Source organism: Camelus ferus, chromosome 11 (assembly GCF_009834535.1).
Source record: "Camelus ferus isolate YT-003-E chromosome 11, BCGSAC_Cfer_1.0, whole genome shotgun sequence".
Classification (NCBI taxonomy): Eukaryota; Metazoa; Chordata; class Mammalia; order Artiodactyla; family Camelidae; genus Camelus; species Camelus ferus.
Window position 1 is genome coordinate 76,256,905 of NC_045706.1, and position 22,805 is coordinate 76,279,709.

At 40.9% G+C, this 22,805-nt stretch overlaps 1 protein-coding gene across 8 annotated transcripts in view; it reads left to right on the top strand.

Moving 5' to 3' along the window:
• The window catches only part of CHRM3 (cholinergic receptor muscarinic 3), a 469,218-nt gene that overhangs the window by 155,948 nt on the left and 290,465 nt on the right, over nucleotides 1-22,805 (top strand). Inside the window, exon 1 of one of the 8 annotated variants that reach the window (XM_032491935.1) lies at nucleotides 14,057-14,159. The exons of the other annotated variants lie outside the window; for them this stretch is intronic. The gene's annotated coding sequence lies outside the window, so the exon portion shown is untranslated. Of the gene's footprint in view, nucleotides 1-14,056; nucleotides 14,160-22,805 lie in introns of those variants that run through there. 8 annotated transcript variants of the gene reach the window in all.

Consider the following 22,805-nt stretch of genomic DNA (forward strand, 5'->3'; position numbering starts at 1 on the left):
TTCCAGAATAATAGAAACTCTTGGTTTGTATATTGCTTGGAAGATATCCAGTCATAGAGACGTTTTCTTGTGGATTCTTTCAGTACCTATAAAAGTATTTCACCTGAGGCTAGGATGTTGGAATTCACTGAAAACAGGCCTTGTAATCCCTGCATTCATGTAATGGAGTTTAGATTTCACCTTAACAATCTTCATATTCACTCAGAAGCTCATTCTTCTTGACAGAGAAGACAAAAATACATTAAAAGTTGAAGAGTTTCACGTTTTCATCCAGTAACATAACTTCATTGCCCAAAAGCTGTAAATATGAGCTTATTTACTCCTAAAATAAATTTCTATTGCCCTTAATAATTGTTGTTCACTTAAACATAATTTGAATTTTAGATTTCTTAAAATGGTGTTACTTGCCCTTAGTAATAATTAATACTTAGTACTCACTGCATGTCAGGTACTGCTGTAAGTATTTTATACACATATGTTAATTTATTAATTAATAATCTTCACAAAAACTGTGTGTGGTAGGCACTGGTATTATCACCATTTTACAGAGGAGGAAACCAAGGCACAGAGAAGTTAAGTAATCTGCCTAGCGTCCGTCAGCTCAAAGATATCTGAGTTAAGACTTGAACTTAAGCAGTCTGGCTCCAACATTCTTAAACGCTTTGGCAGACTGTCACTTTACATAGCTGTATGGCCATCTGTCCATGTGCTTCATCCGTAGCTTAATACTGTCCAGACGCAATGGAGAGTGCCTTAGGTATGCACGCTGATTCTGTCACTGAGAGAATTTATGAGTACACAGGTGGCATTACTTTCCTCTCATGTTGTCCCGAGTCTTTTGAAAGCAGCCTGTACTGTGCAGAAGATGTGCACACGCCTCCACACACGTGCAAGCACGCACCCAGGAACACGCACACCTAAGTTACAAAGAAATGGACTAAACATATTCAGCTGAGTATTATTGTCAGATTCCACTTTTTTTCTCTTTCAACTAAATTGTTAGTATGCCCTTATCTACCAAGGAAGGAAACTAAAATTCCTCCATGCTGTTCACACTTTTCAGCTATTTATATAATCTTCTATTTTGGCAAATAGTTTAGCAACTGTTTATGCCTTGTTGGAAAGTCACTGTTTTTCTCACTCAACACAAGAAAAAACTGTTAAGTGATTGATGTGTGGTCCTTGGTAGTACAATTGAATGTTTGCTCTGATCTCCAGACCTAGTGTAGAATATCAACCAGTGCTCACTCCTACCTGTTACCTGTATGTGGTTTTAGGTGTACCACTTTGCCAGTGTATGTATATACTCATATTAGTTACACAGATGAATTATTAAGAAATGTGATCTTAACATGCAGGTGTTTTCAGTGAAAGAACTCCTTCCCACTGGTTTTCTGGAAGGAACATCACTCCACTGTTGGCAGCAGAGGGTTCTTTAGTTCCAGGGCATCTGGCTACCCAGACGTATGCTGATTGGGTGATCCTCAGAGCACCTGACAGTGACCAAAGACGTGACCCTTTACACAGTCCTCAGGATACTCCAAAGCTGCATTTTGTCACCTTTTTTTTTTAATCCCCTCAAGACAGCTCTTGATGTTCATTTTAATTTAGGGTTTATTGTCAGGAAGTTACTGTATGAGCCATATAGTGCCACTACAGGCCCTGTACTCTTGTATGTATGGTTTTGTTTCCAGAATTGAATATTGATAAGTGAGGAGGAATATGTTATAATAAAAGTTATCTTATTCAAATTTTAAAACATCTTTATAGAGTAGTTATTGTTATTCTTCCCTTTAGATGAAAAAAAATCAAACCATACAGGGTGAGAACTTGTTTTAGGTCACACAGCTGTTAAACAGCAAAGCTAGAATCCAAATCTAGGCCTGTCTGGTACCTGAGCTGCATCTTCTCAGGAAGGTTACTGGCTGAAACTTGCCTCTGTGTGTGGTATGGTGTGGTGTGGTGTGTGCACCTGTGTGTGTAAAATGCTTACGAAGTTTCCAGTGGGCAAACATTTATTGAGGACCTGCAGAGCCGAGCTCCCTGTGCTGGTCACCTTATGGGCACTGATACGGTTAAGGCCCCATCAAACTGGGTACAGTTTACTGTGGGTAACTGTGTCAAGTGTTTGGAGGTGACCAGCACTGCACTAAGGTCCCATTTAATACTCAGCTGTCCTAAAATGCAGCTTAAGTCCCCTTCTGATGGATGATGAAACTGGGGCTTAGAAGACTAAGGTGTCATTTAGCAAATAAACGGAAGAGCCAGCGCTTGAACCTGGGTTTCCTGACTCCACAGCCTGTGTATCTACCACTCTACCATTCTCAGAAAAACTAGGAGAAAAAAGTTCATACTTTCAACTGTATGAAGAGCAGAGAAAGTAAGTTCTGCAAATGATTTGTAATAGTTTTTTTTTAACATTTTTTATTGATTTATAATCATTTTACAATGTTGTATCAAATTCCAGTTTTCAGCACGATTTTTCAGTTATTCATGGACATATACACACTCATTGTCACATTTTTTTCTCTGTGAGTTATCATAACATTTTGTGTATATTTCCCTGTGCTATACAGTGTAGTCTGTTCTACAATTTTGAAATCCCAGTCTATCCCTTCGCCCCTCCACCCCCCCTGGTACCCACAAGTCTGTATTCTCTGTCTGTGAGTCTATTTCTGTCCTTTATTTACACTTTGTTTTTGTTTGTTTGTTTTTGTTTTTGTTTTTTAGATTCCACATATGAGCGATCTCATATGGTATTTTTCTTTCTCTTTCTGGCTTACTTCACTTAGAATGACGATCTGCAGGTCCATCCATGTTGCTGCAAATGGCATTATGTTGTCGGTTTTTATGGCTGAGTAGTATTCCATTGTATAAATATACCACCTCTTCTTTATCCAGTCACCTGTTGATGGACATTTAGGCTGTTTCCATGTTTTGGCTATTGTAAATAGTCCTGCTATGAACATTGGGGTGCAGGTGTCATCCTGAAGTAGATTTCCTTCCGGATACAAGCCCAGGAGTGGGATTCCTGGGTCATATGGTAAGTCTGTTCCTAGTCTTCTGAGGAATCTCCACACTTTTCCATACTGGCTGCACCAAACTGCATTCCCACCAGCAGTGTAGGAGGGTTCCCCTTTCTCCACAGCCTCTCCAGCATTTGTCATTTGTGGATTTTTGAATGACGGCCATTCTGACTGGTGTGAAGTGATACCTCATTGTAGTTTTGATTTGCATTTCTCTGATAATTAGTGATATTGAGCATTTTTCCATGTGCTTTTTGATCATTTGTATGTCTTCCTTGGAGAATTGCTTGTTTAGGTCTTCTGCCCATTTTTGGATTGGGTTGTTTATTTTTTTCTTACTGAGTCGTATGAGCTGCTTATATATTCTGGAGATCAAGCCTTTGTTGGTTTCACTTGCAAAAATTTTCTCCCATTCCGTAGGTTTTCCTCTTGTTTTATTTCTGGTTTCCTTTGCTGTGCAGAAGCTTGTAAGTTTCATTAGGTCCCATTTGTTTATTCTTGCTTTTATTTCTTCTAGGAGAAAATTTTTGAGATGTATGTCAGATAATGTTTTGCCTATGTTTTCCTCTAGGAGGTTTATTGTATCTTGTCTTATGTTTAAGTCTTTAATCCATTTTGAGTTGATTTTTGTATATGGTGTAAGGGAGTGTTCTAGCTTCATTGTTTTACATGCTGCTGTCCAGTTTTCCCAACACCATTTGCTGAAGAGACTGTCTTTATTCCAATGTATATTCTTGCCTCCTTTGTCAAAGATGAGTTGACCAAAAGTTTGTGGGTTCATTTTTGGGCTCTCTATTCTGTTCCATTGGTCTATATGTCTGTTTTGGTACCAATACCATGCTGTCTTGATGACTGTAGCTCTATAGTATTGTCTGAAGTCTGGGAGAGTTATTCCTCCAGCCTCTTTCTTTCTCTTCAGTAATGCTTTGGCAATTCTAGGTCTTTGATGGTTCCATATGAATTTTATTATGATTTTTTCTAGTTCTGTGAAATATGTCCTGGGTAATTGGATAGGGATTGCATTAAATCTGTAGTTTGCCTTGGGCAATGTGACCATTTTAACAATATTGATTCTTCCAATCCAAGAGCATGGAATATCTTTCCATTTTTTAAAGTCTTCTTTAATTTCCTTCATCAATGGTCTATAGTTTTCTGTGTATAATTCTTTCACCTCCTTGGTTAGATTTATTCCCAGATATTTTATTACTTTGGGTGCTATTTTAAAGTGGATTGTTTCTTTACTTTCTTCTTCTGTTGATTTATCGTTAGTGTAAAGAAATGCAACTGATTTTTGAACGTTAATTTTGTAACCTGCTACCTTGCTGAATTCTTCAATCAGCTCTAGTAGCTTTTGTGTGGATCTTTTAGGGTTTTCTATATATAGTAACATGTCATCAGCATATAATGACACTTTTACCTCTTCTTTTCCAATTTGGATCCCTTTTATTTCTTTCTCTTGCCTGACTGCTGTGGCTAGGACTCCCAGGACTATGTTGAATAGGAGTGGTGATAGTGGGCATCCTTGTCTCATCCCAGATTTTAGTGGGAAGCTTTTGAGTTTTTCCCCGTTGAGTACTATACTGGCTGTAGGTTTGTCATATATAGCTTTTATTATGTTGAGATATGTTCCCTCTATACCCACTTTGGCGAGAGTTTTTATCATAAATGGGTGTTGAATTTTATCAAATGCTTTTTCTGCATCGATTGAGATGATCATGTGGTTTTGTCCTTTCTCTAGTTGATGTGATGTATTACACTGATTGATTTGCGTATGTTGAACCAGCCTTGTGTCCCTGGGATGAACCCCACTTGGTCATGATGTATAATCTTTTTTATGTGTTGTTGGATTCTATTTGCTAAAATTTTGGTGAGGATTTTGGCGTCTATGTTCATCAGTGATATTGGCCTATAATTCTCTTTTTTTGTAGTGTCTTTGCCTGGTTTTGGTATCAGGGTGATGGTGGCTTCATAGAATGAGTTTGGGAGTATTCCCTCCTTTTCAATCGTCTGGAAGAGTTTGAGAAGGACTGGTATGAGTTCTTCTTTGTATGTTTGGTAGAATTCCCCGGTGAAGCCGTCCGGTCCTGGACTTTTATTTGTAGGGAGGTTTTTAATTGCTATCTCTATTTCCTTTCTAGTGATCGGATTGTTCAAGTGTTCAGATTCTTCTTGATTCAGTTTTGGTGGACAGTATGTTTCCAGAAACTTGTCCATCTCCTCTAGGTTATCCAGTTTGGTTCCATATAGTTTTTCATAATATTCTCGTATGATATTCTGTATTTCTATTTTTTTTTGTTGTAATTTCTCCATTTTCCTTTCTTATTTTGCTAATTTGTGCTCTCTCTTTTTTCTTCTTTGTGAATTTGGCCAGAGGTTTGTCGATTTTATTTACTTTTTCAAAAAACCAGCTTTTGGTTTGGTTGATTTTTTCTATGGTCTTGTTAATCTCTATTGTATTTAATTCCTCTCTGATCTTTATTATTTCCTTCCTTCTGCTGCTTTTTGGGGCTTTTTGTTCTTCTTTTTCTAATTCATTCAGGTGGTGGGTTAAATTGTTTATTTGAGATTGTTCTTTTTTGAGGAAGGCCTGTATCGCTATAAACTTCCCTCTTAGCACTGCCTTTGCTGTGTCCCATAGGTTTTGAGTGGTTGTGCTTTCATTATCATTTGTCTCAAGGTATTTTTTAATTTCAGCTTTGATTTCCTCATTGATCCATTGTTTTTTCAATAACATATTGTTTAATCTCCATGCTTTCCTTTTTTTCTCCTTTGTTTCTCTGTTGTTGATTTCCAGTTTCATGGCATTGTGGTCAGTAAAGATGCTTGAGATAATTTCTATCTTCTTAAAATTGTTGAGGTTTCTTTTGTGCCCAAGTACATGATCGATCCTGGAAAATGTTCCATGTGCACTTGAAAAGAATGTATATCCTATTTTTTGGGGGTGTAATGCTCTGAAAATATCCACCAAATCTAGTTTTTCTATTGTAGTATTTAATTTCTCTGTTGCCTTGTTTATTTTCTGTCTGGAAGATCTGTCTAGTGATGTTAATGCAGTGTTAAAATCTCCAACTATGATTGTATTCCCATCAATATCCCCCTTTATCTCTGTTAGTAATTCTTGTATGTACTTAGGTGCTCCTATATTGGGTGCATATATATTAACGAGTGTAATATCCTCATCTTGTATCACTCCTTTAATCATTATAAAATGTCCTTCTTTATCTTTCTTTATGGCCTTTGTTTTAAAGTCTATTTTGTCTGAAATCAGTACCGCAACACCTGCTTTTTTGGCTTTTCCATTTGCATGGAATATCCTTTTCCATCCTTTCACTCTCAATCTATATGTGTCCTTCTCCCTAAAGTGGGTCTCTTGTATGCGGCATATTGAAGGTTCTTGCTTTATTATCCAGTCTGCCACTCTGTGTCTTTTGACTGGAGCATTTAGTCCATTAACATTTACAGTAATTAATGATAGATTTGTGTTTATTGCCATTTTGAACTTATCTTTGCAGTTGAATTGGTATATCCTCTTTGTTCCTTTCTTCTTCCTTTTGTGGTTTGGTAATTTTCCTTTGTATTATCATGGATTTTATTTAATTTTTGTGACTCCTTTGTAAATTTTTGGCTTGTGGTTACCCTTTTTTGTAAATCTGTCAACCCATTACTATAACTGTTTTTATTAAACTGATAGTAACATGATCTCAAACCCATCCTACTGTTAAAAAAATTTAAAAAAGAAAGAAAAAAAAATATTCTATATTTCCTGCCTCCCTCTCCCACTCTCAGTGATTTGTATGTCTTCTTTTATAATTTCATGTTTACTTTATTTGTAATTCATGAGTTATCACCTTTCCAGTTGTGTGTTTCTCATTTCTGTAGCATCCTGCTGCTTTTCTATTTAGAATAGCCCTTTCAATATTTCTTTTAGCATGGGTTTAGTGTTGCTAAACTCCTGCAGCTTTTTTTTTGTCTGTGAAACTCTTTATTTCTCCTTCTATCCTCAAGGATAGCCTTGCTGGATAAAGGATCCTAGGCTGCATCTTTTTTTCATTCAGGACTTTGAATATATCTTGCCACTCCCTTCTGGCCTGTAGTGTTTGTGTAGAGAAATCAGCTGAGAGCCTTATGGGGGTTCCCTTGTAACTTACTCTTTGCTTTTCTCTTGCTGCCTTTAGAATCATTTCTTTATCCTTGACTCTGGCCATCTTGATTATGATATGTCTTGGTGTGGGTCTATTTGGGTTCTTCCTGTTTGGGACCCTCTGAGCTTCCTGTACTTGGATATCTGATTCCTTCCTTAAGTTTGGTAAGTTTTCAGTCATGATTTCTTCAAAAACCTTTTCAATCCCCTTTGATCTTTCTTCTCCTTCTGGGACCCCTATTATGCGAAGATTGGGACGCTTTATATTATCCCATAGGTCCCTTATGCTATTTTCATTATTTTTTATTTGCTTCTCTTGTAGTTCTTCTGAATGGGTGCTTTCTATTGCCCTGTCTTCTAGATCACTAATTCGTTCCTCTGCATTATCTAGTCAGCTTTGCACAGCTATTAGATCATTCCTCATCTCTGTCAATGAGTTTACCCATTCTACTTGGCTCTTCTTTATAGCTTCAATTTCATTTTTGACATATTTTATATCTCTAAACACTATCTCTTTTAATTCCTTCAGCAATTCGATCACTCCTTTTTTGAAATCTTGATCTAGTAGGCTATCGATGTCTATTTCGTTGATCTTTCTTTCAGGGGATTTCTCTTGTTCTTTTAATTGGGAAAGGTTTTTCTGCTTCCTCATCTTGCTCATACCTCTTTGGCACTGTGGTTTATGGAGTATCAGTTGTTTATTTTGGTCCTTAAGGATTTTATCTATCTGATGCCTATTTAGGAATAGAACTTAGGAAAAAAAGAAAAAAAAAATGAGAGAGAGAAAGAATTTTAAAAGAAGGGAGAAAGAGGGTTTGAAAACAGTGTATAATGAATAATAGAAGAGTGAGTTGAAGCAGAGTATTAATCGGGTTGAGACGTCCTTTTAAAACCTTTACAAAAAAGGGGGGGGGAGATGAATAGATGTATTTGAAACCTGTGTCTAATCAATAGCAGGACATCAAAACCCAAGAGAAATAGAAATGAATTAAGAAGTAAAGATTAAGAGAGTAATAGAAAATAGAACAGGTAAAAACAGATTTAAAAAAAAGGGGGGGGGGGCGGTTTGTCGGTGTTCTCCTGGAGTTTGTGTGCTTTTAATGTGAAGTCTTTCTGTCTTCGTCCTGTTTTGGAAGCTCAGCTTGCTGTTTTCAGAGGCCCTCCGTTGGCGCCCTCTTCTGTGCTGCTCCCGGCACCTGTCGGCAAGCAGATCGCGCCTCCTCCTAACACTGGGTCAGGTGCAGCTCTCTGCTGTGGGCGGGCGGGTCGCCGCCCCTCCGGATGCCGCAGTCAGATGTTGCAGACTGGCCGGGTAGGAGGGCGGGTCGTGCCCCCTCCCAGCACCTCGGTCAGGGGCTGTGTTCCTGCCCGAAAGGCGGGGGGCCGCTCTCGCTCTACCTGCGCCGCCGCCGGTAGCTCCGCTGCTCTGTGCAGCTGCGCGCTCCGCCCTGGTCGGCGTTCCGCGGGTGGGCGGGCTCGGGGAAGACCGAGGGACAGCCCTGTCCCTGCTCTGAGCCAAAACCCAGCTCCTTGTTTGTCTTTGTGGAGCAAGTTCTCTGAGGGACCAGGATGGAAGGATCCTATCTGCCCCGGGCTGCAGGCCAGTCTCAGTCTGGCCTTTGAGGCTGCTAAGCCCTTCCGTGCGGATGCAGGTTTCGCCCCTGCCCCCGCCTGAGTGCTCAGCGCGGAGGATATGGCGGCTGTGCCTGCGCCCCGCCTCTCTTCCCCCGAAAACTTTCCGCGGGTTTTCAGAGATGGGGGTTTGCACCCTTCCCCCGAGAGCACATCAACCTCGCTGTTTTATGGAAGGCCCAGGTTGTTCTGCCCTGTGCACCCACAGCCACGGCGCGCAGCCCCTTGCGTTCCCCCGGGGCTGCCTCCGTGCAGCCGCCCCTGTCCTCCGCCCGGCTTGTGCAGCCTGGCCCTGCCCGCGGCTGCCGGCTCGCTTCTCAGGCTGGGTGTCGGGGGACGCTCTGTGCCCGTTTAACTTAGTTCTGTTAGTCAAGGGCTGCTCTGTACAGATCCGAGCCTCGGAGGCTCCCCCTCCGTCCCGCTGGCCTCTCAGTTGCAGAGGGGAGACCCAGCGAGTGAGCGCCAGTCCTCCTTTGCCGCTCCCTCCCCGCGGGACCCCTCCCGCGCTGCTTTGCCTTTTGTTCTTTCTTTTTCCCTTTTCTCCTACCAGATTTTTGGCGTCTTTATCTTTTGAAGAGGGCGATGTTCTGTGGGAGTTCCGCAGGTGCCCTGGTTGGCTGAGTGGGTCTGTAGATGTGGGTCTTGGTGTATTTGTGGGAGAGGGTGACCTGCGAGCGTCCTTCTACTCCGCCATCTTCTCCGTCTCTCCTCTGTAATAGCTTTCTTCTTATCCTTTTTCATCTCTGCCATAATGCTGCGACAATAATGTGAAAATACATACGAATGTCCAATAGTCACAGGAATTTTAACCTATCCATTTTGCACATGGATGTCAGTAGTGAAGCTAAATTGTGTACCGAGGAAAGCCACAGCTGACGTGCTGGGGACTTAGGGTGTGCCTGGGTCGCGCCGCCTGCTGCCGTTGTGAATTTCCTCCCTGTGCTCTTGTTGTCGTGGCAGCGCCAAACCAAAGGTGACTCAGACTGCATTGAGAATTAGAGAACTTGCAGGCTTACTTCGTCTGCTAAAAACACTTATTTCTAATCTGTATTATCATCTCACTGGAAAAAACGAACCATTGTATAAAATGTGTCTGACTGTGGTGCTCGCCTTTTGAGTATTATTTTACCACTAATACTACTGCAGTTTCCTACCTGTAGAAAAATTGTTAACTCAGGTGCCACATCTTCCAAGACATGGGCTTCCTGAGAACCATACACAGTGTGGCTTCAGCCACCAGCCGTGTGTTTGTGGCTTTCAGATGCTTTCCTGGCCAGCAGGGGTCTGCTGAGCTCTCGAATGGGACATCCCTCATGTGACCATCCATCACCTGTCAGTGTGCTCTAGGCATTTCAGTCATAACACCTTAAATCCATCTCTCCAGCCCCAGCCGAATCCACAGTGCCACGCTGTCACCTGAGTTACCAAACCAACCCCATAGCCAGCCCCTCCACCCCTCCATTAAGTCTCTCTCCACTCGAATCCCTTCTTTACACAACTAATGTGAACTCTCACAGTCACAGGGGGTCTTTCTGATGGGATCAGCTCCTCGGTGTCTTCCATGCGGATTAGGTCCAGAGGCTTTAGCTTGCTTTGCGAGACTTCCTGATAGAATCCTGGCTGAGTGCTCCAGGCCCCGGCCCGCTCTGCCCTGCAGCCCCACCTCAGTGCCTCTGGGTGAGCGCGCTGTTCCGAACCAGGCCTCACAGGCACTGGCCCAGTGCTCTGGCTGACGTCCTCCCTGTCCCCATCAGCGAGGCGCTGCCCCTCTGGACCAGGCGACTTCCCCAGCCATCACTTGCTGCATGTCAGTGCTCACTCAGTGTCTGTTTTCCTTGGGAGAGTGGAATTCCATGAAGGCAGGTCACACATGCGAGTGAACCATATGGGGAGTCAGTATGTTGATACTGTTTGTATATTTTGTATTAAATATGCATGTGTGTTTATAGCTTAATTATAAATGATTCACTGAGGACATAAAACATGAAAATAGTCAAATATATCAGCAGTCTCAAAAATGTTTAGGTTTATTATTTACTAACGCTAGGCAAAGAAAGAATACATTAGTTCAACAAATATTTAGTAAATGCCTCTTCTATGCCTGGAACTGTGCTAAATGTAAGCAATATAAGGCACAGTCTATGTCTTCAAAGCCCCAGACAACTTAGTTTGGAAGGTGGGACGCATACAGAAGGAACTATGATCACTTAGGCCAATTTTGTGTGGGGACACTAGGCCTCAGAGTCTGTTCTTACTGATTAATTCCTTAGCTAGGAATCACTTTGAAAGTAATTTTACTAAATTCAACTTGCTTTTCTTTCCATTTCTTCCTCCTCCACACCCATTCTTCCAAGCAGAAATGTAAGATTTATTTAATTCCTGTCGTTTGGCATCATGACAGCGTAAAGTCATCAGTGTACTCACCATAAGAGGACTTTGTTTTATTTTTTATCACCCAGCACATTTTTATTGTCAGAATGGTTACTAATCATTCATTTTTATTTACTCTAGCTGGGGAAGTTTTGCAAAAAATCTTGTGACTATTTAGAAAAAAATGCTTTAAATTATGGGTTCTCTCCTAGCCTGTTGACCAGTGAACACACCACAGACTCAAACCTCATAACTCCCTTAGATTAAACCTTGAGAAATAGACAAGACTGCCTCTCTCCTTGCCAGCTGGGGCTTCCTGTTCCCAGAGCCCCTCACCTCCTCCCAGACCAGGCTCAGCACCAGAATGTCAGAGTCAGGTTCGATTGGAATAACCATCCTGAGCAACTGAGATAGAAAACAGAAATTCACGTGATTGGTGTCTATTTGAAAATCTTGGGCTCTTAGGATATTTGTAGTGAGTTTTATTTTATAGTTTTTTTTAAAGCTATATTTATATCAGATATTTTAGAGGTGTTTTTAAGAACACAGGTAAGAAAAGAGAGCTGGGGTAAGGGTAAACACAAAATAGACTAAGAAAAATGCTGTGACATAAAAGATGAATTCTTTGGGAGCTGAGGAGACTAGCTAAAACTGTGTTGAGAACAGTCAGGGAGGGTTGGAATTGGAGGAATTCTCATTGGTATCCAGATTTTTGCCTTCCACAAAGTGCCAAGTGTGGTCGTGTTCCTCTCCTCTGTGTAGGATGCCTTTGCCGTAATCCCCTTCAGGCTGCCAGTTTGAAAGGCATCCGTTGGTTGTGTGGACATCATGTTGACCAGCAGTGTATGTGCATTGTAGTTCCTGATGCTCCTGAAGCTCGTCAAGGCCTCAAATCCACATTTACTGAGGTATCAATATTGTGATTCTAAAGTCAAATTAATTTTGTGAACGTTTGCACTAGGTTCTGGTTGGAGTGATTCAAATAGGCCCATGACTTACAACTGTAAGAGATAAGAGTTCTTCATGAAGGCAACAAAATAAAATTTGAAAAAATTGCATAAATAATTATTTGGAGATACAATGAATATATATATATAAATCTACGCATACCTTAGGATACATACTCGCCTTTGTAGAATACAGTCAATGTTCAAGGACTTAGAATTTCCAGACTGTTATCCTTTTAGCATTTGTCTGAATAAGGGGTGGTTGCCCTTCCTCTGGGGATTATCCAAATGAGCTGTCTGGGAGGAAAAACAGGTACTTAGGACCTTTATGAGAGTCAGCTAGCCGCTCAGGAGAAAAGGGTTTTCAGTCTGGTGAGGGTGGAGACAGATTTGAAGCTGAAGTCAGTAGGAGAAGATTTTGAGCAGTTATGTCCAATGTCCATGATGCCTTCAAGGATCAGAACCCTTTAGGACCTGTGGTTGTTCAGGAAAGTTTAGGAGACACCTCACTTTTGATCATCTTGTCATAAGAATCGCCCCTCTGCCTTTCCCTAAATAGCAGTACTCAGGAGTAAACACAGCGCTGACCGGACTCAGTGCGGCCTGTGTCTGAAGGTCGCAGTGAAGGTGCCGTAAATGCTTGACCCTTCTTTCTCAGGCTGGATCTTATGAATGCCAGTGAGGACTAGGGTCTCAGTGAGTCCTTGTGCTTTCAGGGAAGAGATGAGATCGAACCCTAACCGGCCATGGCAGGATTAACTTGGTTTGCACACCAGGGCTGCCATTTTCTACCAGATTTTTCATGGTGCACTGGGAGAGAGGGAAAGCGCACGTGCTGATATTGTGAACTTGCTGCCTCCCGGCCACTCTGCTGCCATTTTTTCAGGAGGCTTTGCTCTGTAAGGTCGGGTTTATTTAATTAGCATCCCCATTTAGAGATGAGAGGGCTCCGGCCCAGGCCGGTAACCCTGAGAGCTCAGCTAGTCAGTCAGTCCTGATGCGCATCCCAGCCTGAAAGGCCACAGTCCCTCCACCTGCTGCCCCACCGCCACCTTTCCGAAGGATTTTTTTCTCTGCCCTGTTCTGCCTTAGGGAGCCTCTGATGTCTGTGAATTAATGTGGTAAACACGTTTAAATTCTTCATGAAATAAGATGTGAGGCCAAACGGTCAGAACTGACAGAAAGTTACATAGGTGTTTCTTGTCTCTGTCTCTCAGTGGATTTTAGCTCTGGAATTACACCAAAGCCTGTTAATATGTAACTGTGGTCCATGCAGCTGTAAAGGTCTTTACGTGAAAACTGCAGAGGTGAGCTTGGACTGCAGGCTATTTTTTGCAGCATGGAAATTTCTCATAGCAAATGTCAGGGCTTTGGATACTCATGAATCAAAACACAGACAGAAATAAAATTTTAGGCACCTCTTAGAACCGAAACTAAAGGCCAAAATATAAACCCCTTCTCGTTCTTCAACATGTGGAGGAGATTGTTCTTAAATTCTCTGTTAATTTATTTGTGAAGCATTCATTTGTTCTTTGAGAAACATTTCAGTCTCTTCATTATATACATTCAGATGTTATAAAGCAGATATGTTCCATACTTCCTTTTTATTTCTGTGTGAAAATTATAACTTTGACATTAAGAGAAAAAAATGTGCTTTGAGGCTTAAGTTTTTTGAGTAAGTTAAAATTATTTTCTTGCATTTTCTGTGATCTTTCCTGAGCTACAGTCAGTTCCAGGGTTGGTACTGGAAGTTTGGGGTACCAGTTTGTTGCCTCATCTTCTTTTTAGGTTCCATTTTGTAGAGATAAAGAGGAATGTTGAAGCTTTAGCTTTATTTAGGTGGTCCTGAATATTGGCATCTCTTGATATGCAGGTGTTTTTGGTAAAGCTGGATCTGAAAACAGGGCTGATGGAGAAATCTGGGCTCCTGTCGGTCCTCAGGACTCTACCTTTTCATGCTTGTCCAGAAAGCTGAGTGCCCGTCCCTCACCTGAGCCAGTGGAGGGTCGACCTCAGCTCTGCCTCACACACATGGGCCCTCTGGTAAGTTAGCCCTCAGCTTTAGTGCAGGCAGGGGACGGAGCATCCAGTGGGGTCCTGGCCTCTCCCTGCAGATGTGATGCTCCCCTGGGGACAGGCGCGTGCCTCCCGTCCCCACTCGAGGAGAGAGCTCTTCCGTCCCTTGTGTGAGTGGGAACGCCCACGGAGGCTGGTCTCTCACCAGTCTATTCATGCAGCTCCTTTTCTTTTGATGGAAAACATGGTGGAAAAGGGACTTAAGGTTGAAAGAGGTTCTCCTCCTCCCAGCCTCAAACACACACACCAGAAATGGCTTTGCTTTTCATCAAGAGATTAGTTCATCTGCGTTGAAGCAGTGACGGGGGAAGCAGAGGGTCGCCCCTGCAGTATGCGGCAGGGTTAAGCCAGCTGTGCAGTTAGGGGTCAGGAGGTTGATAGGACTGTTTAAATTACCCACAGACACTTCTAGTCTCTGTTTTATTTTTCTGTTTATCTGTCTCTCTCTCTGTCCTGATCTTCCTCCTTTCTCCATTTCTTTCCCCCCCTAAACAGCAACAAAGTCATTTTTCTGGGGCTTAATTCAGGAATTATAGCCAAGGTTACAAAAGGCTGTTCTGGCAAAGAGAATCATCTTTGCCACATTCCTATATAAAGAAATTTTCTCCTCTGCTAAGCAACAAAAGGAACTCCACAATTTCTTAAATTTTACCGATCAGATGTAACAAATATACTTTTCTCACACATGCTAATTATACTCTTAATATAGTAAACAGACTTATGCAATCTGGTTTACTTTTATTTAAGTACAAAGGTTTCTGAAATTTGGGTTTTGAACGTCCTGTTAGACCCATAGATGAGCTACACATCTTTGTTCTCTGAATGCAAGTCATGTAGCATATTTTTAATTCTGTGTGAACACTGCATAAAAACTTTTGAATACATTATGCCATTTTCTAATTTTAAACAAACTTGATTTAAGCATGTATGCAGATTGATTCATTTGCTAGTCACAATGCTACCCCTGCAGCTCTCAGGGGATAGATGAGCCTGGGGACAGTATTTATGAAATTGTAGTTTACAACACTAATCAGCCTTCACACTGTCCAGTTGGAGTAGAAGAGATGTATCTGGAAGTGCCTCTTTACCATGTGGAAGTATTTTTATTACTGTTAACAAGGTGCCCGTCTTGAGAATTCATGGATCTCCAGTGTGTCGTACACTGCATGGCATCTTGGAAAAGTTCAGCAAACAACTGTTACCTGAAAAAATGCTCATTTATTCAATGTGTGACCATAATCAAGCCCCCACGAGAATTTTCAGTTGTCCTTTTCATTTTACATTTTTGGATGTTATATCACAGTGATCAAGTGCATAATCGTCTTACTCCTGTGAATGAAAGATGATTTTGAAAATCTAAAGCAAAGTAAAAAAAAAAAAAACAAACAACAACAACAACAAAAAACCAGCATTGAGACGCTTCGAAAAAAGAAAAAAAAAGTGTGTATATATATTTTTTCAACTGTCATGTGCCCAAGTGTCCTGCTTGTGGCAGAGGAGCCAGAGGCCGGCGTGTGTCGGTGCACAAACTGGAGAACGTGCTGCTCATAACAGCTCTTTACAAAAAGCTGTGAATCTTCAGCCATGGGAGGATGAGATGAGTCTGTGCACATACATACCATATTCACAAATGCCCAGACCACTTGGTAGGAAAGGCAGTTGGTTTATAAATCCATCTTAGACATCGAGGTTTCCCAAGAAAGCAAAACTGTTAACTTAGTAAGGTACTGAAACTTCATTATAAGTGAAAATTGAAAAATGTATTAACTTATGAAAGTCAATGTGCTGATTACAATGAGGAACCAAATTTTATGTCTACTAAAACACTCAACTGAGTGAAAAGAGCCTCCTATGTGCATAGACATCTCTCTGCCAAAGATAATTCAAGGTGCTAAATGTAAGTACTGTTCATGAAAAAAATCATCTATTAGTGCATGAAAATTACATAAAACCGTATTTCTGACTTTGCATCTGAAGGACTATACAAGTCTCCATTAAATGCATGACTTCAGAAATAAGACCATTTCTTTACAAATGGCATACAGGGCCTTAGAGATAAACATAAAATAATGGGATCGTTTACTTTTATGTGAAAGCCCACATTTTAAGTATCACTGACTTTAAAAATCTCTATTATTTTGGGTTTCTCTCTGAGGCGTGTTGCAGTGTTTGTATGTAGATGTCTTGGACCTGAAATTACGGGTGTAACGGACCCACAACACTCAAGGTCACCTTCATAGATCACCTAGTCCATCGTCTGATCTGCCTCTCGCCATCCCCAGGAGGCTGAGGCGGTGGCCTCACCCCGTGGGTCTGTAGCTCTGCCTGGAATGTCACAGATGCTGAAGGGTCTTGAGGAAATGACCGAATACCTTTTCTTCATGTTTTAACCTTCAGTTCAGTGATTTATTAATTTAATCATTAAAATCAGTTAAATGTTCATTATATCCCTGGGGATGTAAGGACCAATAAGATAGGACTCTTATCCCCAAGGATTTCACAGTCTAGCAGGAGAAGAGGACAAATAAGCAGAGAAGGGCAGTGCACCTTCCAGGTACTGTGATCTGCATCTGAAACGGGGTGCATGCGGGACTCAGAGAAAAGGTGGCCAGTTCTCCTTGAGGCAGGGATGGAAGTCTACTTCAAGGACTATGCTTTAGTCCTTTAAAAATAAACTGAAATTTTATAGTAAAAAAAAAAGGGGGGGTCTGGATAGTTTTTTAAAAAGTAGAGACCAAAAAATCTCCTAATATCTATTCTAGCTTCTCTGATCTTCCCACTAGGAAATTCTTTATATCTTACCCAAATTCTTCATGATGCATTTTTAACTTGAAGTTCCTTAGTTTCTCCAGGGAGGATCGAAAATAACCAATTGGTATCCCTTATTTAGCAATATGAATTTTTGGCAGTCTGAATTGCTGGATTAAAACCAAAAAGATTAAATATAACCGGAATAAACATAAAACCCTATATTTAAATTTCAAATGTTATACATATAAAGATAAGAGAAGTGCAGTTTTACTTGGGGGAAAAAAGGAAAAGAGGTCTGAGGATGTTAGTTGGCTACAAACTTACATATAAGCCCGTTGTAGGATGTGGCTGCTAGAAACCTACCTCGGGCTCTTGCTGACGTACTGGAAACATCTCCACGTGACAGTCAGAGCTGTGCTTGCTGTGCTGGGCCCCTGGCCGAACTCCCGGAGAAATCTCGAGTTCCGCCCCGCGTGTCCACCTGTGCGCGTCTCCTGGGGAAGACACTCCGTGTGCGCATCTCTGGACCAGCCCTGGCTCCGCCTTGTTCTTGGTTCCACCAGCTGCTGAGCCGCGCTCTCCCCGGCCCCTAACGGCTCTCCACTGTTCAGACAACCGGGAGCAGTCCTCTGACGCCGAGTTACTCTTCTCACCCCTCCTCAGGCCTCCTGTGAAGCCCTCCCGTTCTGGGCACCACTGTTCTCACACCAGCCCAGATGGAGAGCTTTGGTTGTTGTAACTTCTCTCCTTTGCCTCTGCCCTTCTGACGCTCCCTGGTACCCTGGCACCAGAGACGGGCTGACAGACCTCCCTGTCTGTCCTGTTCTGCTGTCTCTCCTGTTCACGTCATAGCTAAGGTCACACCACCTAACATGCTAAAACAGGGACTTCACCTAACTATTTAAGAAGGGTTTGTTATTTTTTGTTTGTTAGTTTGTTTTCGTTTTTAAGTAAAAACTAGCAAAATTCACCATGCATAAAGTCTTTGTTGAAAAAGAAAAGAAACAAGAAGATGACTCTGAATTAATATTTGGAACAGGAGTTTTCATAACCACTTAAATAATTGTGTGGGATGTTAACTGAAAGTTTAGAATAATTGAGTCCCTAACAAGCGCGTTACTGGGGCCTTGTGTCTGAGAATGTAGCAAAGTAACACAATTTGAAGTTTAAGTAGAATTGCTGCAGATTTTCTGTCCTGAAAAATGAGTGTTCTGTCTGTTTCTGTGAGGAAGAGGGGTGCCGTTTTGACCCCTTCCTTCTCCTGGAGAGAAAATGTAGTCAGTGCAACGGGAAGACAGCTGCCTCAGCTGAGGCCTGGGAGTCAAAGTTCAGAGCCCTGGATCCCTGCTTGAGAGCTCCAAGCTGGCAGAACAAATGGGCCATATTTGCAGGGCGCCAGTCTTTTATTTTTCCTCTTGCAAGTTAGCATGCTTTCTGTGCCTGGTGCTTTTTCTCTGGACTTAGGACTTCTCACCGTGTCTTCACTAAAAATAGACGAAGTCTCTGAGGTGTGACACTGGTCCACTCCCGGCTGTCCCCAGATGCGGTGGCATGGCTGTATGGAGAGTGGACGTTCGTCTTTGTACAGAGGGGTTGGGGCTTTTCCCTCAAAATTTAGCTAGTCTAGAAACATGCCCTTATAATCACTTGAGCATGAAGTGGTCTACCATGACTGACCTTAAAACTTCAGTATCCTTCTGCATCCATAGTTGCCCTGTCTTATTTCCTCAACAGAGATTGCCAGGTATTTTGTTTTTGTATTTTGTTTGTTTTTTAATCTTTATTCTAATGCCTTGAAGGACCTGATTTCTCCTATAGTTTCTAAAATTTGGGTGTCAGACCAACGTAATAATTAGATTCACTTGATTTATTTCTTACTCTAGAGCATTCCTTCTTAAAAAATAAAGCTCAAATGTTTTATTTCATTTGGCTGAGATCAATTCTGTGGTCTCTTTACTAGGCTTTTATAATGCAATATTGAGTTCATACCATCCAGAAAGACTATATTAACTTACATTAAAAACTGTAACTGTAGTAATTTCAGCAGCTGCCCCCAAACGTTTCCCTTCTCCATTTCCAAGAATAGATGGCTAGATTTGGTTTTTTGTTTGTTTGTTTTTTTCATTTCCCCTTATATTTTACTGATTTCCCTTAGAGTATGTACTTACGGACCAACTCATAAACAGGAGAGCAATTTCAAATTTGTTGCCTATTTGTAACGTCACTTTAGAGAATGTAGGCATTTTAAAAGTCAGGCTCAGATTTTCCCTGGAAGCACAACTTGAAGTCACTTGAGTTAAAAGATGAATAATACCCTGAGTAGTTCCGGCTGGTGACTAGTCCAGTAAGGTAACATTTCTCAGCTAGAACATTCAGTGTTAAACCCTCAGTGAGTCACGAAGTTAAGCAGCACAACCACTGACAGAGACCTTCCTTCAGGCCTAAGGAGACCAGAAGTCGTTACTGTAATGGAATGTTACTACAGTTGATCAGCTGGTTATAAGCCGGTTCAAAAGCAGTCCCTAGCACCTGTAACCCTTACTCAAAAGCAATTGCTATTAAGCCGTAATAAATCTCCAGAACTGTAATTATACCCTGATGTCCAAATCCACAGATAAGCAAGTTTATCATTTACTGCTTTACAAAACTACTTCACTTGTGCTCTTAGCTGTTTTCCATATCAGTGGCATCTCTTTCCCCCTTATAAACTGTATTAATGATTATCATTGGGCTTGGGATATATCAGAAAGCATTGTAAACCGTGTAAGTAGGTAGCCTTTTTCTCCCTTTTAATGTCCAAATCATTTTGCTAGGCATAAAGTATTTCTGTATTCTGTCTTATGATACAATTTAACATTATTAGTTTTAACCTTTGGAAATCAGAAGTGAAATACTTTTCAAACGACTCACTTGATTTACAAGCAAGGGACTAAAACTGCATTTCTAAAACCAGCCAAATTTGATAAGCACAGTTGCACTACTAGGGAGTTTGCTGACTTTTGTTTAAGGAGACTGAAAGTGATAGCAACAAAGCTATTCCCCAAATGGTTCATTCTCTATGTGTGGTATGTTATCGTGAGATGCATTGGCAGAGAAAACATTTTGCAAGATGTTTGTGTTTATAACAAGCACTGTCTGTATCTGAACAGGAATATCTTTAGTGTGAACATAGCAGTCATACTGTTGTACCTGTAGTTTCCTAACACCTGTGAATTTATTGTTATGGAATCAACTTGACGTTGGTGGAAAGGCTCACATAAGTTCCAAGTATGCTTAAGACTGTCTTCAGTGTTTCAGACTTTGATGGTATTTTGAGAAAGTGTAATTTCAGATACATTTGTGGCCATTTCTCAGTTTGATTAAAGTCTCATTATTTCATTTTATGAAGGCTAGAATTCCAGTTGCCTGCAGAAAACTGCCGGAATGCACGATTAAAGTAGTTCAAGGAAGGAGGCAGTATTATTTTAATAACTGGAAGAGACTATGTCCTCAGAAGTATTTCCCATAGCTTAAGGAATTGACATAGGCAACTTGACCTCTAATGTCTTAATCATTTATCTGTACTTTATTTTTATAATGCACAAAATCATTGGATTTATTTAAGTATTTGAAACTCATGTATTTCCAAGATGTTTGTTATGTTAAAGCATTTCTCTAAGCCCAGTTCTTCAGGGTTGTGAGCATTGTAGGTAATCACTGAAACTGTGTTTTATGTTTATTTATTTGGGTGGAAGAGACTAGAATTTTCCTGAGACAAACAAATCTAAACCTACTTTAACCATTTTGCTATAAGCTCCAGTGCTATTGGAAATTGGATTATTCACCAGCGGAAAAATAGGTTCTGATATAAACATCGTTGTCAAATTGTAGTCCTGTTTTTCTATTTTATACTTGACTTCCTTAATTTTAGAGTTGATTTTGAGAATACTGCAAGTTTTTGCAGACAGTCCCATAACTGGACACTGTTACACCACAGTCTTTCTTACTGTATGTTGTTACATGGTTACACTTAAGAGACAGAACCTTGCCTGAAGCATACAGTGTCTTTGTACCAAGAATCAGTGTTAGTTCCTGCTTCTTAGTTTTAATTAGGGGGGGAAAGTCCACTTTCAAGTACATTTCACCTGAATGGGTTTGTAAAATTCCGAATTTAAAAAATTTGGTGTCCAGTGCTTCTTCCCTCTCTCGACTTTCACTAGACATTTGACATCTCCAGAAGTAAATCAATGCTGAGAAAACCCCTCTAAGAATGCCTTCTTTAAAGCTAGTAATTTTCCATCTCCTACTCTTTACAAGAAAAGCGTTTGCAAATCCTGGGACGTTTCACTTGTTCAGCAGTTGACACTTTAGGAACCTCCAACTCTGTGTAGGTGTTTGAAGTAAATTTGAAACATGGAGGTGGAAGAAAAGCCGTATGTCCCTAAAAGTTTTATTTTATTTTTTAAATGAAAGATGCTTCAAGTATGAAAGGAGAGACAGCAAGCAGCTCGTCCAGAGAGAGAGCCAGAGTAGAGCTTCTCCTGTCTACAAAATTCTTAGCAAGAATAACATCATTGTTTTACATTGGAGACTATAGCAAATTTTATAAAATAGCCACATAACTATGCAGTTACTTTTTGATGGATAAAAAAATTATCAATGCTAATTGATCACCTGATGATATTTTACTTTAATTCGTAAAGAAATTGATTAATTTTAAACCAGAGAGTGGACTCCAGCTCTAATCATCACACTTTGAGGAGAGATTTTCTTGCAGCCACATGGCTACATCGTGAGCTCCCAGAGTGTGCAGCACTTTCTGAGGAAGCAGACGTACTCTCTGTGGATGATTTTGAAATAGGTTAATATTTAATGGACAGGAGTGCACAAAAATGTTTTTTTCTTTGAGTATCTGCACATAAATACAAATACTTTATATATTTGTTAGTGCTACACAAGTGACCCAGAAATTTTTAGTAAGATTCAGGGAACAGAAGCAAAAGAAATTTCATTTTTCTACGTGTTTCTATAGGGAGTGAAGGAAAATCCAAGAACAAGAAACTTTTCACAAAGAAAAACAATAGTTTTATTTTTCAAATAGCTCAGAGTTTAAGCAGAAGAATCAAAATCAAAAGTAAAATAAATAGATCTAAGTAAGTAATACTAAATTAAGCTAAAAGCTTTATGGGTGAAAATTCAATTATAATTCACTTCAACTTATATTTTGGGACTATTCCTCTTTTTGTATCATCCTACCATTTATTATCATCAAAACACAGTTTTGTACAGTCCTCCGAGCAGGGCCCTGGGGACACAAGAAGGTATGTGGTGTTTTCTCTGTCCTTCAGTGATTCCAGTCTGCTTTAACTTTCTGTGTTATGGAAAAATAATGGCACCTTTATTTTTGTTTCACTGCCTTTATCGAGAGGGGAATTTATTTCTGCAGGCTCGCGTGGTACACAGTAGCAGTCACCAGAGGCTGACCGGTGGCAGCTGCCGAGGCGTCTTGCCGGGAGCGTGAAGTGAAGTCACAATAACGACAGTGGTGCGATGGGTTTCTGCTCTCGTGGGCCTTGTCGTTGTGGTTCTTCCTGATGAGATACTGCAAGTGAGCGTTCCCGTCATGAATTATTTCCAGTGCTACCCTTTGATTTTGTTAATCTCATGTTAACGCTAGGCCTCATGACCGCTGGGTGGACCTGTGTTTATTCCGTTTATTCCCCCGGCCGTCCTGTGACCTCACTTCGAGCGTACAGCCATCGTGCGTTAGGATTTTCTTACCTCTGCTGTGGTTTTTGTTCTGTTCTGTTTGGTTTTTTCCTTTGGGGAGCATTTCCTCTCTTCTTTAAAAGCCTATGCTTGTTGTGGACAGGACTGTGCCAC